This window comes from Pseudopodoces humilis, chromosome 8, assembly GCF_049639895.1.
Source record: "Pseudopodoces humilis isolate 2021_Gansu_Grassland_sample_001 chromosome 8, ASM4963989v1, whole genome shotgun sequence".
Taxonomy (NCBI): Eukaryota; Metazoa; Chordata; class Aves; order Passeriformes; family Paridae; genus Pseudopodoces; species Pseudopodoces humilis.
In genome coordinates this window covers 23,174,825-23,190,712 of record NC_142207.1, presented here as the reverse complement: position 1 = coordinate 23,190,712, position 15,888 = coordinate 23,174,825, and the positions used below count along the sequence as shown (strand labels likewise).

At 39.9% G+C, this 15,888-nt stretch overlaps 1 protein-coding gene across 3 annotated transcripts in view; it reads left to right on the top strand.

Moving 5' to 3' along the window:
- The first annotated feature begins 5,542 nt into the window (after nucleotides 1-5,542).
- Nucleotides 5,543-15,888, top strand: part of ZNF385B (zinc finger protein 385B) — a 152,670-nt gene continuing 142,324 nt past the window's right edge. For 2 of the 3 annotated variants that reach the window (XM_014249208.2, XM_014249206.2), the window contains exon 1: nucleotides 5,543-5,709. The gene's annotated coding sequence lies outside the window, so the exon portion shown is untranslated. Of the gene's footprint in view, nucleotides 5,710-6,264; nucleotides 6,284-15,888 lie in introns of those variants that run through there. The other variant, XM_088059138.1, reaches the window with a different exon arrangement.

The window sequence follows — 15,888 nt, the reverse complement described above, 5'->3', positions numbered from 1 at the left end:
GTATTATTTTATAAAACAGATGGGAACTCAGGAGGTGACTCTGATCTTTCACCTGTATTTTAAAGAGATACTGCATAGTTCTTATCTGGAAACCCCTGGTGATTTTAATGGACTCAGGTTTAGGAACACTGAGGAAAGGAAATATTCTAATTGGTTTTGTTTTTCAGCTGAAGAACAGTTTGTTTCTATGTTAAATGAAGTAGTGAAAACAAATAGCATGCCATCTGGCTAGCCTACCAGGGTACTTTACCAGGAGGTGTTCAGATGTTCTCTCTGCCAGTTTTCAACTTCTTAAGTCCTGTGTTACTGACGTACTCTCTTTACACAGTTGTTCTTTCCTGTTTAGGAATTATCTTGTTCCTTGAACTCAATTAGAATTTTAAAAATAATACACTCTTTTGCAAAGATTTCCCCTGTCTGTTGTTTGAATTATTTATCCTCCAAATTTAAAAAAAAATATCTCTAGTGTTTCCAGCATTCTCAGTAAATTGGTTATACAGAGAAATAGTCCTCCATGTTATCTGTGAAGCTGATATTCTCAGGGGGCAGGATAGCATTGATGTACCAGTGAGCTCTCATCCTTGGAACAGATTGTGACTGAAAGGAAGGGTTTAGCAGCTTTTCTAGTGCTTGGAAAGATGTCATATGTTTTTCTTTAGATCACTTTTTTTCTGCTTCAGTTTCTCAAAGCGAGAACATCCTGCAAAAAATAAAAACATTTAACATAGCTGAGAAAGGAATGAAGTAAAAACAAAAGTAATTTCATAAAACAAAAATATTTATTGCTGACTGCAACGTTTAATATTGTTTTTTCTTTGTATGAAACAAACATATGTTCACAAATATATTTGAAAATAGCTGTGAGTATATAAATGACAACAAATTCGTGAAGAAGCATTCATATGCGTTTCTGGTTCATCTGTTTGTTGTTTATGATGAAGGTGCACATACAACTCTAATCAAAACTTAGAAATGTGGTTCTCTGAGCATGACGTAGATAATAAAGAGAATTCCTAGTGCCAAACAGCTTACAATCTAAATCCAAGTAATTTTTCTCAACATGCAATCAGGAAATAGAAATGCTGTCACAGGAATTAACTGATCTGTCACACAGTACAAATAGAATAGTTATGTAAGATTGAATGGTTGGTAGATACTCATGCAAGTATACTTTATGAACTAACTTATCAAATAATTTGGAATCATGCAGATAATTTGTAGGCACCCTTCCCATCTGAAACAGAGCATTCTAAATATAGCTAGCTAGACACAAGTTTTGAAAAAGGGATAAATTTGAGCCATTAATAAATCAAGTGGGACTCTTAAACACACTTTAAAACCTGAGGAAATTGGAAATCTGTGGACAAAAGTAGATCACTGTCCTCCTTAAAAAATACAGATAGACTGGTTAGGAAGTAGCAGGTTGGCTAAGTAGTTGCTTTGTCTGTTTATACAGGGGAGGCAGATGGAGATCTGCTAAATCTGGGATTGTTTCCCCAGAGGCAGTAGCGGGGAAGCTGGAAAATGTACAGGCATATAAGATATCTGGTTATAAAATGTCAGATTTCCTTAGAGGAACCAAAACTCAAGACATGCATACAGATATGAATTTTAAATTGAGTAAGGGACTCTATGAAGTTTCAAAAGTCTTAACAAATACCTGATCCAGAAACAACTCTTTATTGTAAAAAAATAAACCAAAATCCCAAACAGAATGAAAAACAGGTGACAAACAAGGAATTTCATGTCAGTGGGAAAAACTCTGACAAAGTCTATTGAAGAAAGGTTATGAGCAAATACCAAAATCTCAGTTGTAAGGGACTGGGATATGGATTCAGGCACAGAAGATCTTAATCCAGTCATCATTTTTTCACCATACTTTTTCCATGCTTAAAAGTAAGTGGTTAGATTTTCAGCTGTGTTTTATTAAAATGCTGCTTATCAGGCCTTAATTTTGAAGACTGTGGAAATGAGTGGATATCTTCAGGAAAAAAAACCAAAAACAAACCACAAAACCAAACACGTCTCAAGTTCCTACTTCTCATGAACATGGTGATGAGGCTATTACTGTCTTAGAATGGGTAGAGTGCAAAGCAAACACAGAAGGCTGCCCATATTCACTTAAAGCCAATATGACTTTAGAGAATCTGGGGCAACTACTCTGGGAAAGAAGATGTGTTGAGGTAATCACTTAGAAACATCTCCCATTATAAAAAGCATTGGTACTTAATGGAGGGGAAATATTGAAATTACTGTACCTGTAGTTTCTATGTCTACATCTGGTCTCCCAATTTCTGAAGTGTCTTTTACTGAAACACTTCTCAGCAAAGCTAACATTTAATAGGTTACCACTGGAGAAGCCAGTAGAAAAGAAGTCCTGGAAACACTTGGTTTATTTCCACAGAGGGATACTTGTGTAACACGCCTTGAAAGTATTTATTGTTGTTGTTGTTATTCCTTGCTTTATTTGCCATATGGGATCACCAAAAAGGCAAATCAACATTTGGAGCATTAGGATACTATTTTCATATTTGGCATAGACAACAAACAAACAAACAAACAAACAAGAAGTCTGTAGTCATACCTCAAATGCCCTGTGGTGCTTAGAGGCAGCTTATTTTTAAATGGATGGTAGAAAAACATTATTGAACCTTAATTCTCAAAAAGTAAAAAAAAAAAAAAGGAAGACTTCCTCAAAATAAGTGCTAGGCCTTTTATATATATGTGTATATATATAGCTTAGTGTGGAGAACACAGCAGTTTCCTAGTTTGCTGGGGACAGAGAAAAATTTACTTTGATTTCTGGCACTCTGTCTCTTACAGGGTGAGTCATGAATGTGAGGGTTGCTTGAGGCCTGCCAGTGGTGACTTCTCCTCATAAAATGATATTGAATGTCACCCAGATGTAATATTACTGTTGTCTTTTGTAGAAAATGTTTCCCAGCTCTTGGGACATCCTGAATAGATGTTGGGTTGCAAGCATTCCTAAGAAGTTTGTTTACATGCACCATTCTGCATGGATCTACTCCTTTCAGTGAGAAACTTGTGTCACATTAAACCTATGTTCAGTGACAGATATTTTAGAAAAGCCATCCAAGTTTGTTTTGGTAGAGCCAAATTTAAAGTTCTGGAAAAAACAAAGTGATAAAATGCAATTCTAATTAATACTCAACATGTCTTCTTCATACTCAGCATATTCTTAGGATAAGATCCCACCTCTGTCTGGTTTTATGTGCTGGTTTATGCAGATTTCCAGTAGAAATGCATCCAATAGCAGCCTCTCCTTTCCAATAGGTTCCTCTGAATTTACAGACCTGTTATCTCTTTATAAGATCTCCCAGGCTAAATGGTCTTACTGTTACTCACATCATTTTTGAAGTTGCTTTGATATTCTACAACTATTCTGTAATTTTATAACTTTTAGTGTGCTTTCAGCATTTATAGAGATGAAATATGACACGATAATACAGATCACAGGACATTTAAAATTTTCCACCCCTCACTTTTACACAGTCTTATAGACCACAGGATTTGATAGGGAACTGGAGTAAAGAATGGTGAGTTGTGCAGTGGAAGACAGCTGTGAATTGCATCAAAAACATGTGTCCAATTGTGAGTTAAATTTTGCTGTTTCTCATGAGAATAGGCCTTTCAAAGACAGATCCAAGACATGCTTTTGCATCAAGTGCTTGAAACCAAATTATCACCCCCCATTACATCTCTCTGCAGGAAGCTGATGATTAGAATTCACTGAGATACTTTTTTTTTTTTAATCATGAGCCACTGAACAGAAACATACTGGTTCTGAACAATTTTATAGTATTCATAGGGGTTCTTGTACATTTTCATATTAACAGCAAGTACGGTGCATGGTCATTTGCAGATCACCTTTCTATTTGAGACTGAAAAACATCTCTGTGCCAACTACAACAGCTGCTTACATAAGTAAAAAATAATACTTCCTGGACGGAACATTCTTAGTTCTTTACAATACGACTTGAAAGCTGGATATGAAGAGAAAGTTGCTGAGTTTTTGTCCAGTCAGAGATATTTTGAGGTTTCTGAATGTGTTTTGGAGACTGTTGTGCTAGTTTACTGCAAGTTTGTCTTGAAAAGGGCTAAAAGATAGACAAAAGATAATAAAATATGAACGTTTTGGATATTGCTAATGCACAATCATACATATATATGCCTTTTCAAGCAGGCAATTTGATCAATTTATTGTCTGATTGATCCCAAACCCTCTCTGGGTATCTTTGTTGGTGTTGTTTGCTGCTGAAGCAGATGTGTGCATTCAAAATTCCTCTACCACTGGTCCAACATTCCCAGTTTCAGTAGTGGATTTTTCTTACTACACCATCTATTCTGCTGTTACAGAATCAGACAAACTCAGGACTTCTGGGGAAAATAACCAGTGTCCTGTTTTCAGCTGCTCTTTCTCTCTGTAGGAGACCAGTAAAATCTTTCATAAGGGCTTAGGTATGCTTTAAAGTTCAGATTTCTTCTGAGAAAGAAGTTTGTGGTGGGTAAAACACCAGAAGAAGGGTTATATTCATGTTTTTATGGGATGATTAATTCAAACTCTCAGAATTTCCTGTCCCGAATGCTAAAAGAACTTACTGAATATAAAACTGTAAACAAGGTATGATGCAATTCTTAATAGTATTAAGTATCACTGCTCTTCTCCAAAAGCTAAAATTAAAGTTCAGCAAAAAGTTTTCATCCAGTGTTAAATGTTCCTGTTTTCCTTCCTGCAGAAGAATAGCAAATTAAATACTGTAGGATTCCCCTTCTTTACATCACATTCTCTAGGAGCAGTGTTGGAACTATAAAAGCTAACTCCAATTATAAAAATGCTGTAAAATTTCTTACACTTAAGTGTGCATTGTATTTGATGCTTCTACCATTATCATTATTATTTTTCACTTTAGTACTTAAAAAACCCTGATGTTTTCTAGTGTAATGTTTATATTTAGGACACACTTTGACATTTTACGGAACAGAGCCGAGGAGCAGTGGCTATTGTTTTGAAGTGCTCACAGGTGGGCTGGCAAAGCCGGCGGGCTGGGAGGCTGGCTACAGGTTTGTGTGAATTTAGGGAACGAAGAGCAACCCCTGACGACCAGAAGCTGAAGGAGTAAGGAAAGCAGGAGCTGCTGCAGCTGAGTGTTTGGGGGATTGTTCCTCACGGCTGCTGCCCCTAGGACGAGGCTGCGCTGCCTGTGGCACGCCAAGCCCCAGCGGCTCCGGGGCACATACAGGTGACTGCAGCCGGCCGGCGCTGGGCTCACCCGGGACAAGCAGACCCGCTGAGCTGGCGGAGATCCCCTCCAGCCCCCTCGCCTCAGCCGGAGGCTCCGGCTCTCTGCTCTCCCTCCCGGACGCGGCCGCCGCTCCCCTCACGGGCCCGGCCGCCGCCGCCACAGGTGCCGGGACCGCCCCGCCCCCGGCGCGAGCGCGCAGGCTCCGCCCGCGAGTCGACCCCGGCCCCCGCCCCACCTGAGCCCGCGGGCGGGGCGGGGGCCGGGCACGGACGGGCGGACGGAGAGACCGATAGACAGAAAGACAGAGACGGACGCGTCGGGAGAGCTGCGGGGCTCTGGCGGAGTTGCGCCGTGTTCGCCTCGGTCCGGCAGGAGCGGGGCTGCGGCGCCCGCCCGCCGGGGCCGCGCTGCCTCCCGCACTCCCTCCGTCCGGGCGGCTGCTGAGGTGAGCGGCGGGCGGCGCCCGGGGCGCGGGGGTACCGGCGGGGACCTTGCTCAATGTCACGGCGCGGGGCGAGCAGGGGATGCGCCTCCAGAGCCCGAGCCGCGGACCAGCCCGCCCGCTCCGCCCGGCAAAGTTTGCCGGCCGGAGCCGCAGGTTGCGGGGTCCCCGGGGTGTCCTCCTGCCCGGGCGGGGTGCGGGCTGCCGGGGCTTATCGGCGGCTCCGCAGCATCGCTTGTTTGCAGAAAGGATAAAGCGCGTCTCTAAATAGGTCAGGGGCTTCGGCAGCGCCTGGGATTTGCGTAACGATTTTTGTTACGTGGGGAAGGTGTGGGGCTCCTGTTCCCGGCTCAGAGGCTGGACCGAGCGTTGCTTTCGTGGCACACGGAGTGACTTTTTTAAAAGAAGTAGCTGCATGAGCACACCTCGGCTTTCTTGTTTTTTAAATCCCGACGACTTCGGGAAAGTTAAATTTCTTCAACAGAGGAATTAACACCCATGAAGGAGTCATCCCTGATGAGCTAATTACGCGTGGTGAGTGTAAGTGCTTGGCATCGCAAGCCCGTGGACGATGATGGTATGTTTAAAACGTTAATGTCCTGGTGACACTGTTTCAAAATATGCGGAGGAGAGTTAGGTACAAGATTGTATTTTCTGCAGCTACAAGCAAGAAATGCTCTTCTTTCAGAGGAATTGTCAGAATATTCATGCATATCTGAAGGCTTAGGTATGTTTTCTTGCTTTTGACTCCCGATCAAACTTGGGAACTCTCTTCATGGGTTTCAAAGGTTGTGAGCTTGGCATTAGATCTGTATTCTTAAGCTTGAGTGGGAAATCTATAAATGGAAAAGTTAGAGAAGTGTGGCACTGTGAGTCCCCAGAAGTTTCAATAAATCTTCAGAATACAATTTAACTGCAGCTAAGTACTACTTATGGGAGGAGGGAGATGATAATTTTATTTCCATACTCTCTGCTATTGCTTTAGTGCTTCCTTGGAGAAAGTATAAAAATGGGATGCAGAAGAAGTCCTCTTTTTGTCAAGAACCTGTATTTTTTGATCGGCACGAAATGTAACATGAAACAGTAGTGTAAAACGCTGAAGTCACTGGGGATGCATCCGTGTGATTGCAGCAGGTGTGGATGAAGCGCTGCTGCTGCAGGTCCAGGAGGAGAGGCAGTAGCACGGTACTGGTGGGACGGCCAGGCTGGTGGATTCAGGGAGAACGTGCTCTTCGAAGCTTCTGCCTCTCGTGGCAGCATTGTGCTCTCCAGTGGATGCATCCACCCTCTGCCCGGTTACTGCTGTTCTGAAAACGAAGAAAAGGTGTCTCTTTTTGTAGTCCAGATCTGACACTGGACTGCTGTGAGCAGGTTATGCTGCTGCTTTTTTTCCAAACCAGTAATCTTGCTACTCCTTTAAATTTACCAGGTCAGTAGATTGGTAGTAGATTAGGGGGAGGGACAGTGGTTTTCTTCTGTTTTGTTTTTAGGGCATTCCTCTATAGTTGCAATTTTTTTTCTGGTGTTTGGTCTTGCCAAATGTGGTTTTTGTGCCTCATACCTTTTCCAGTGGATGAAAATTGATATGCTTGTGTGAAATCCAAAGGTGGAAGCTAAACCAGGAGTTATGACACTGATTACATTAATAACTCCTTTTTTTTTTTTTTTCAATTGTTTGGCTTAACAATCCATAAGGTAGTAAGAAATTAGAGAGGATACTATCCTCTTTACAGGATATTTTCACTAAGTTATCAAGGTCTTATATATTTTTTCCCAGTGAATTATATAACGGATGCTTGGTTAAACCTAAAAATACTAACAAAAATCAGCAGGTGTCAAGATGCTGTGCTGACTTGCTTCTTCCTGTACTAATGGGATCTGTCTATCCCTCCTGTGCTCCCTCTGCACTGCACACTCTCTCACAAGGGATCAGTGTACTCACACTAGCACCAATTTCTCTTAACTGACTGTTCTTCGCTGTCTGCATTTTTTTTGTTTTTTTAAAAATCTTTTGGAATTCCTTAGCTAAGTTTTAGTAGAGAGGTTATCTTCTCCTCGAGTACAGTTGCTCAGGGATAAGTCAGTATAAAAGCAGCAGAAGGCCTTATGGAAGATAATCTTTTGGGGGAGTGTAGACTTGTTAGTTAATTAGCTCTGGAAGTCCTAAGATTTTGAACAGCGATGAGGATTACTGCATAAAACATAACAAATACTTTACAGTTTGTGCAGGTTTTTCTCTTCAGGTTATCACAAGGGATTGTGGTTTGAGAATATTTTCTCTCTGAGTTTGAGAATTTATGAAACGGGGCATTCCTGTTATTTTCAAAATGAGCATATGGTATAGTTGTGGTAGTCTCAAATCTCAAAGCATTCATCAGGCTGTGTTGGGATGTAACAGAGTACAGAACTGGAGTGCAAGGTGCTCTCTAGAGTACTGAAATGCACTGCAAAGCTCAGGTCATCTGTAGTTAATGGGAAGAAAAGATGACTTTGCAGTCTGAATAGCTTGCTTTCTGAAATTCTGCTCTTACTTTGTAATATGCCTTAAGCCCTTTGGAATTCCTTGAATGACAACTTGCAACAGATAAATATTTTGGTTCTGTAAGTTTTGCATTGCATTCAGAAAATTGTAGTACTTAATATATGTCACCCATCAAGAAACAGCTGTGAATATGGTATCTTATGTGATCCTCAGTAACCCCTGATGCAGTGAAGGTACAGGCAGATGTTAAATGCCATAATACCCCAGTTAACAAAGGGGGAACTTCCCCAGATCCATGGAATGCGTTTGAATATTTTATCCTCAGGCTGATGAATGTACAGAGAGTTGAAGGAATTACAGGAACTTCACTGTCCTGTGTGACTGTGACATTCCTCTGGCTGCATAGGCTACTAGATTTTTCACCACAAACTCTGCTTGCGTAACTACAGATGCAGCTCAAATATTGATTGAAGGGCTACTTTCTATTGTTATTTTGTCCACACATGAAAAAGGTACAGGTTCTTTTCAAATGTAAAATTTGTCTATTTACTGCAGTTTCACAGAGCATTCATAATCTTACAATAGGAAGTTTATGGTTTTCATTATTTAACAAAGGCAAATATTTTAAAAACTATCTAAAATATTAAAAAATATCTAAATATCTAAAAAATTTTGAAAACTTGTGTCCTAGAGATTTTTAAAAATGTTTTTCCACAAAACTAATATGTTTTCTGACTTTGTGTAATGCACAAAGCAAGCAGGGTAATAATGGCAAAAATTGTCTCTGCACTGTGCAGGCGTTTGACGTCATTCTGTGTTGTTGGAGAAAGTGCTCCCAAAGAGTAGCTAGTATTCTAACACAGTTGCATTCAGTGAGAGCACTGAATATTATCAAGTAAGCACTGTTTAATTTATGTTATCAGTAGTATGTTGGTAAAAAAAAAAAAGAAATTTGGTAATTTGTTCCGGTATAAGTTATATTTTTGTGCTAGGAAGTGAGGGTCTTACTCTGTTTGCCACAAATAAAGCCTTTTTTTCTGATGCCCTGCAATACATCAAATTCTATGAAATTGCCCTAATATTTCCCAGAGTGATTAACTTACACATTTTGTTTCCTTCCTAAGTGATTGATCTCCTCAGATTATGTGCAATAATTGTTTTGAATTTCTCAAATGTGAAGCTTAGAGCCTTAACAGATTGTACATTTTGCATGCAACTGTGATTCTCTTATATATTAGCTAAAGCAGACATTGCTTTCTATAAACATATTAATTGACATGTTAAAAATTCATTAGACAACCTGAGCTTCCAAGGCTTGTAGAAATAGAAGCCTTGTAAACCAATCTAACTATATCAGTGCAGCCCCAGTCTGTTGCTTATCAATATTGGTACCTTAACAATTTGCTGCTGCTGAACTACCAGACGGCTCTTGTAATGACAGGTGATGCCAATACACAATGAGGCATGTTAGAATTGTGCTGTTTACATTATTGATGAATGTTTGAATATGAGCAAATGAAGCTGTTAGGAAAACACTCTTACTGCTTCATTCCTCAGTGAAATTACTCAATAAAACTTAATTTATTGACAGCTGCTTTTTTTGGCTATTAAACATTTATAGTAAGGAATTTAAGAGGGAGCACTAGCTAGACATGAGTACAAGAAGCAACTTTAGACAGTTGAAGTCCTTTTTACCTCACTACCTACATTTTTTTCAATTACATTCAATTTCAATTACAATGTTTCACGAGTTTTAAAATGTTGTGAGATTGCATTGAACAAAGAAATGGCATTAAATAGATTTCAGTTTACAAATAGATGAAATGCACTTTCTTTGTGGCAGAATGCAGGCCCTGAATAGTTATGCATCCTTGGTTCACAGTTTTCTAGACCTGGTGATTTTGCTATGTGACAGATTGATGTGTTGTGGTATTGGTGAGATGCTGTGATTCTGAAATATGCCAGGCAGTTTTTCATTATTCTGCTTTCTGCTGGCAGACTGTTTGGTGCAGATGTGCCAGTGCTGCAAGTATGGCAAACTTGGGGCACAGCTGCAGCTTGGTCAGTCATTTTGCATGTGAGGTGGGTTAATCTTGTCTCCTGGAGCACACTGATTCACACTGAGAGATGTCTCACAGACTCCTCTTGCAAGCAAACCACAAGACTCAAAGCCAGTCTGCTCTGTTATAGTATCCATTACTTGCACCTGTGTGGCAGGGAAGGTGATCCTTAGGACTAAGGTAAGTGTGTAAAGGAAGACTGTGTAATGACTTGCTACAGGCGCTGAAGGGCAGCCACTGAAATGGCAGCATTCAGGTCAGGAGAGCAAAGTAAAATTAATTTGAGTTGAAGCTTGAATTATATTATGACTTTAAAAAGAAAGTTTTCTTTGTTTTGCTGTTTATTATTCTGTGTCATGGTATATTTATGGTTTATGAGGCTTTTGTTACATCATGGCAGTCAACCTGCTGCAATTGTACAGCCAGTGTGGTCTCAAACCAAGTAGTTCTTATTTGAGTTGTTTACTGGGGACTGGTGTAGTGCTGATTCCAGCAGATGATGTGCTCCAATAAATCTTTAACACTTCTCAGCACTACTGAACTTGTAAAATCTAATGAGTTTATAACATAACTGGTTATGACTGTTGTTCTTTCTATATGTACTTGTGCAGGTACCAGAAAACTAAACATGGGAGCAGATTTCATTTAAGAACACATGCTGTTGTATTTTAATTTGACACTTCTCAATACATCCCATTTAGATATGGTAGACTATCAGGTCTCCTTAGTCCTAATATAATTTGATAAAATTTCAAACATTGATTAGGTTAAGGATCAGTGATATGGCAGGCAACATTAGTATGGTCTGCTTCAAAATGGAAATGAGGAAAAAAGTTTAATGTGATTTTTATGTCATCATAGTTTACACTTTACAGTGTCCAATTGTATCTATCACAGTTTTGACTAAAAAGAAACTTGTTTTCCTAGTAAAGTCAGGAACAAACAATTGAACATAAAGACTCATTATCAAGGTGTATTCCAGAGAAGATGAATTTGTGCAAGATGGTAAGTGAACACCCTCAAAGTTCTTACTCTGCCCTGTGCAGCAAGACTTTCAAAGACGATGCAGGAGCCTCCTAATGGCATTTTATAATGAAAATGCTAATAAAAGCTAGCAGAGGAGTACCTAGTCTTTCTTTGCATGACTGCATATGACCAAAAAAAGTAATTGCATAATCTTTCTTCCTTTGGCCAACTGCAAATAACTGGATGGTGAATCTTTACCTGAAATTGCAAATGCCTGTGCATGCCTGTTAAAAGGAGATTATTTAATATGTTACTATTAAGAAAAGCCCTTATGAATCTGCATCAAAAGTTATGGAAAAGATTCAGCCTTTGTCTTTCTGCAGTCTGTTGTCTGCAATGCAGGTGCAGTCTATGCCAGACAGATGCTTATTTGGTAGATTGTGGGGTCTCTGCATAGTCAGTACCATGTTTGATGCTTATCTTGATCCCTTGTTGATCAGAGAATAAGAATACCAATATTTTAAACCTCAAACAGCATTATGAGAGATGAAGACTCGCAAAGTTAAGAATGTGAAAATAGGAAATGCAATACAACCTTAGCTGGGTCTGTTAGTGGGCATAATCAAGAGTAACTTTTGGTTTTTTCTCACCACACTTTGTGCACAGCATGCATAATATGTGCTTCAACAGTAGTAAAATAAATTTAAAAAATCTTTGCAACACTTCCATGATAGAAATAAAAGAGCATTCTCCTGACATAGGAGGAAACTTCAGCACAGAGAGGGGTCTCCAGCAATGTTCATGCCTGGGCTGAGTCCTGGGGTCTGGTGCGTCAGAACCATGGAACAATGTAGGGTTTGCTCACAGCAGAACTGTTGTCTTGAGAGGCAGCAGGAGCATTCAGCAATGCTCAGTTAGAGCCTGAGCTCTAATGCAGCGGCTCTGTAAACTCCAGCCTGCAGTTCTCCATTCAGGCTCCCAGGAAAGTCGTGTGCTAGTAGCGAGTGATTTAAGCAACTTGACAAGCATTTCTAGCAGCTCTGTGGTGGAGCCCAGGCTGCAGATAGATTCTGCACTGCAGCATCTAAGTGCCTTAAGAGTGAGAGAATCTTTTCCTCTTGCAGTCTCCTGTGATTTTTTTTACAATTTCTGCAGCAAATGTGGCTTTTTTCATGAGGTAGCTGTTCTCATGACTCTGATTGTCTTCACAAATCTTCAGTCTGTGAGGGGAGGGAAAATACGATCTTGTAATTAAAAGAGCCTATTAGTTGGGTTTCTTTAAAAAACAAGCTATTCTGCTGTAAGGAATCACAGTAAATCTTTAATTTTTCATCAGTGAGTGCTTTTCAAACTGTTAAAACTAGAGCCTGGCTTCTGGAGCTTCTGGAATGATTGAAGAAATAAATTTTGTGCTATGTGAAGTAACATTAGAGGCTTGATGTGCTTTGTGTTTCACTGGTACTTGCTCAGGTATTGTCAGATTGTACTCTGGAGAACTTCACATTCTTTTAGACAGGTGACATCAGAAGCAGCAGTACCTTAATGTTAGGTTTTACAGCTAAAATGGTTTACTGGCACTCCCAGTCCCGTAAGTAATGTGAAAATATTAAGCACTTTAACATATGGGTAGGGATATTTAGTGCTATATAGTATTAAGTGCTATATAGTATTAAGCCGCTGACAATGAATATATATATTATCTGTAAATGTATCAAATAGATTTTAAAGATGAAAGTCATTCTTCTTTTAAAAGTGTCTGAAACTGCTGAAGCTTTAGAGAATAAATCCTATGAGGAGTGGCTGAGAGAGCTGGGGTCGTTAAGCCTGGAGAAGAGAAGGCTCAAGGGTGACACCTTCACTCCCTACAGCTGCCTGTCGGGAGGTCGTAGCCAGGTAGGAGTCGGTGTCTTCTCCCAGGTAACAGGTGACACGGGATGAGAGGAAATGGCCTCAAGCTGCGCCTGCAGAGGTTCAGGTTGGACATCAGGGAGAATTTCTTCACTGAAAGGGTAGTTAAGCACTAGAATGGGCTGCCCCGAGAGGTGATGGAGTCACCATCCTTGGAAGTGTTTAAGAAACAACTGGACATGGTGTTTGGTGCTTAATGGACACAGTGATGTTTGGTCAAAGGTTGGACTTGATGACCCTGAAGGTCTTCTCTAACCTTAACGATTCTCTATGACTTTTACTCATCAAGGTTTGAAATAAGGCTAAGTCCACTGCACTCAGGGACCCCTTCTCTACTGCAGGCAGGTGACAGATGCTCTTGAGCAAGTGATATACCTGAAAGGCTAGGCAGCAGCCACCTACACTGACGTTTTCTTCCCCTTTCAAGTAGGTTTAAAAAAACATTTCAAGCAACCTCTGCTGTCTTCCCTTGGCTTGTGGGTTAGTCTGCCAGTCTCATGAATGTTACAAAAACAGCTTAAGAAACTGGACAATGGAGCTTTACAAACTTCAGCATCAGAGAAATTTGCATTGATGATCAGTAATAATGAATTTGGACAGAAGTAATATCAACATCATTCATAATTTGATTATATTGTTAACTTGGTAGATTTATTAAGTATCAATTATCCCCATCATAGTTACAATTTATTATGTAACTCAAATAGGTTGGGGCAGTGAGAGGCTGACAAAATAGGTGTGGTGTAATTCTTATCACTTTCAGTGAATTTGCATTAGCCAATATTTTTGCATATAACTTGGTGGTAGCGTGTTGTGGCGGTGTAAAAGATTTGGAAAAACTGTGCCATTGAAGGAATGTCATGGACATCTCTCATGTGCCATTTGTAGTTCTCTGAAGCTTTTCACCTTTCTTTCTTCTTAACTGTAAATTAGAATATTGATCAAGTTTCTGTATCCTAGTTTTTGAAGAAAGTATCTGACTTTTTTTCTTTATTTTAAGTTGAACATCTAGATTTTAAGCAAGGATAAGAGAACTTCCTTCTTGTTCAGAGGGGAAGATTTATACTACCCTGATTTGGCAAATGCTTAAAAACAGAGGAAGCACACACTGGTGTTGAACCTCAGAGGACACAACACAGATGGGCTGCAGGGAGCCTGTGGCTGACAGGAGCGTGTGGAGTTTGTAATCTTTACGTGCAGCACCGCATCTGCTTCCTGTCTCACCAGGCTGATCAGAGGGCTGTTTTGCTATGTGGTTGTGATGACAATGGAAATTGTCACAGGCAGTTAGGAGCCAACATCATGTTTCATGCTGAGCATGGGGGCTTGGCAGGTTTGCTTTTGTATGTTTCTCCCATATAAATGCCTTTGTAATATCAACATGATGGAGTGGCTCATGTTTTTACAGAGCTGAAGAACACATTTTGTGTGACACTGAATAAAAGTTTTGAATGTTTCTGATTATGGATCTTTTTACTATACATACATGTTCTTGAATCTGTTCCTGTCATTTATTGTTGCTACTATTGTATGGCTTCTTCCATCTTGTGAGAACCTTCAAATTCCTTTCATGTCAATGACTTGTTGAAAAAAGCTCATTTATTTTTAAATTTCTTATAAGGTTGAAGTAGCTGGCTCTGGGCCACAAAAGTACTTTGTTGTTTAAAAGGAGCATTTCAGCTTGAATTTCCAAACGGGCTATAAAAACTCAGCACTGCTGCTTTTTAAGAATTGCCAGAATCTCTCTAAAATGCATGTCACTAGGATTTGTATTTCATGTTTTTCCATAAAGCCATAGGCAGAACTTAATTCACTTATCAAAGTGCTGCCAAATGCTTTTCAGAATTAGCAGTGAAAATTAAAGACTTATTTGAGATTGCTTTAGGTCTTTCAGGTTGCAGGAGAATGAGCTGTGGCAAGCAGCCCTGCCTGGTCCCTGTTGCTTTGGAGCATCCTCTGTAGCTGCCTCTTTGTTGTCCCTTCAGGCGGCTGGAATGCCTTAGTCTTTGGTCTAATTGCTTGACCCCTGTGCTGGCTTGTTGAACTTGGTATTTGTCCTAGCTGTGTATTTGACCCATGCCCCTCTTCCCAATTGCAGCCTAATGCAACAAATTTCAAGAGTGGCCAGCAACTCAGAGTGTTTCTTGGAATATCCCAGTAAAATATGAATCACCTTATGGATGGTGCCCCCCTTTTTAATAAAAATTCTTTTGGGCCCATTTTCCAGTCAGTGAAGCCTGAGATAGAAGTTTAGTTTAATAAATTCACACACCTTTTTTTTCTCTTTTTTTTATTTAATAGAAAAGAAGAATGCTCTTTAAAAATAAAGCTCAATTGTCAAACTTGGGTATAATTTAGAGTGCAAAAACATTTGTTCTTCCTTTTTTTCAGGAATTTAGTGGGAAACCACAGTTGGGCAAATGGAGTATAAGACTACTATATAAACACTTGGCTATTCCTTGCAGTTACACACTGCGACTGATGAATATGTATATTTTTTTAAAGAAATGTATATTGGCAATTATTGCCCTGAGATTCATTCTCTTGCATTTGATGAATTGCTTTAGTAGCTACAATTATTAGATCACTAAAAAGAAGGTGAAGAAGGACTAGGATTTGAACATATATGTGCATATATCTGCTCAATTAAAAATCTTTTAGAGAAAAAGCTCTTGGATTTACGGGATCATCCTTGTGCTCTGTTTTATATGGCCTTGGTGGGATAAAGTTTCTCACCTACTAGTGGATGCTCTTGGTGTCATAGCA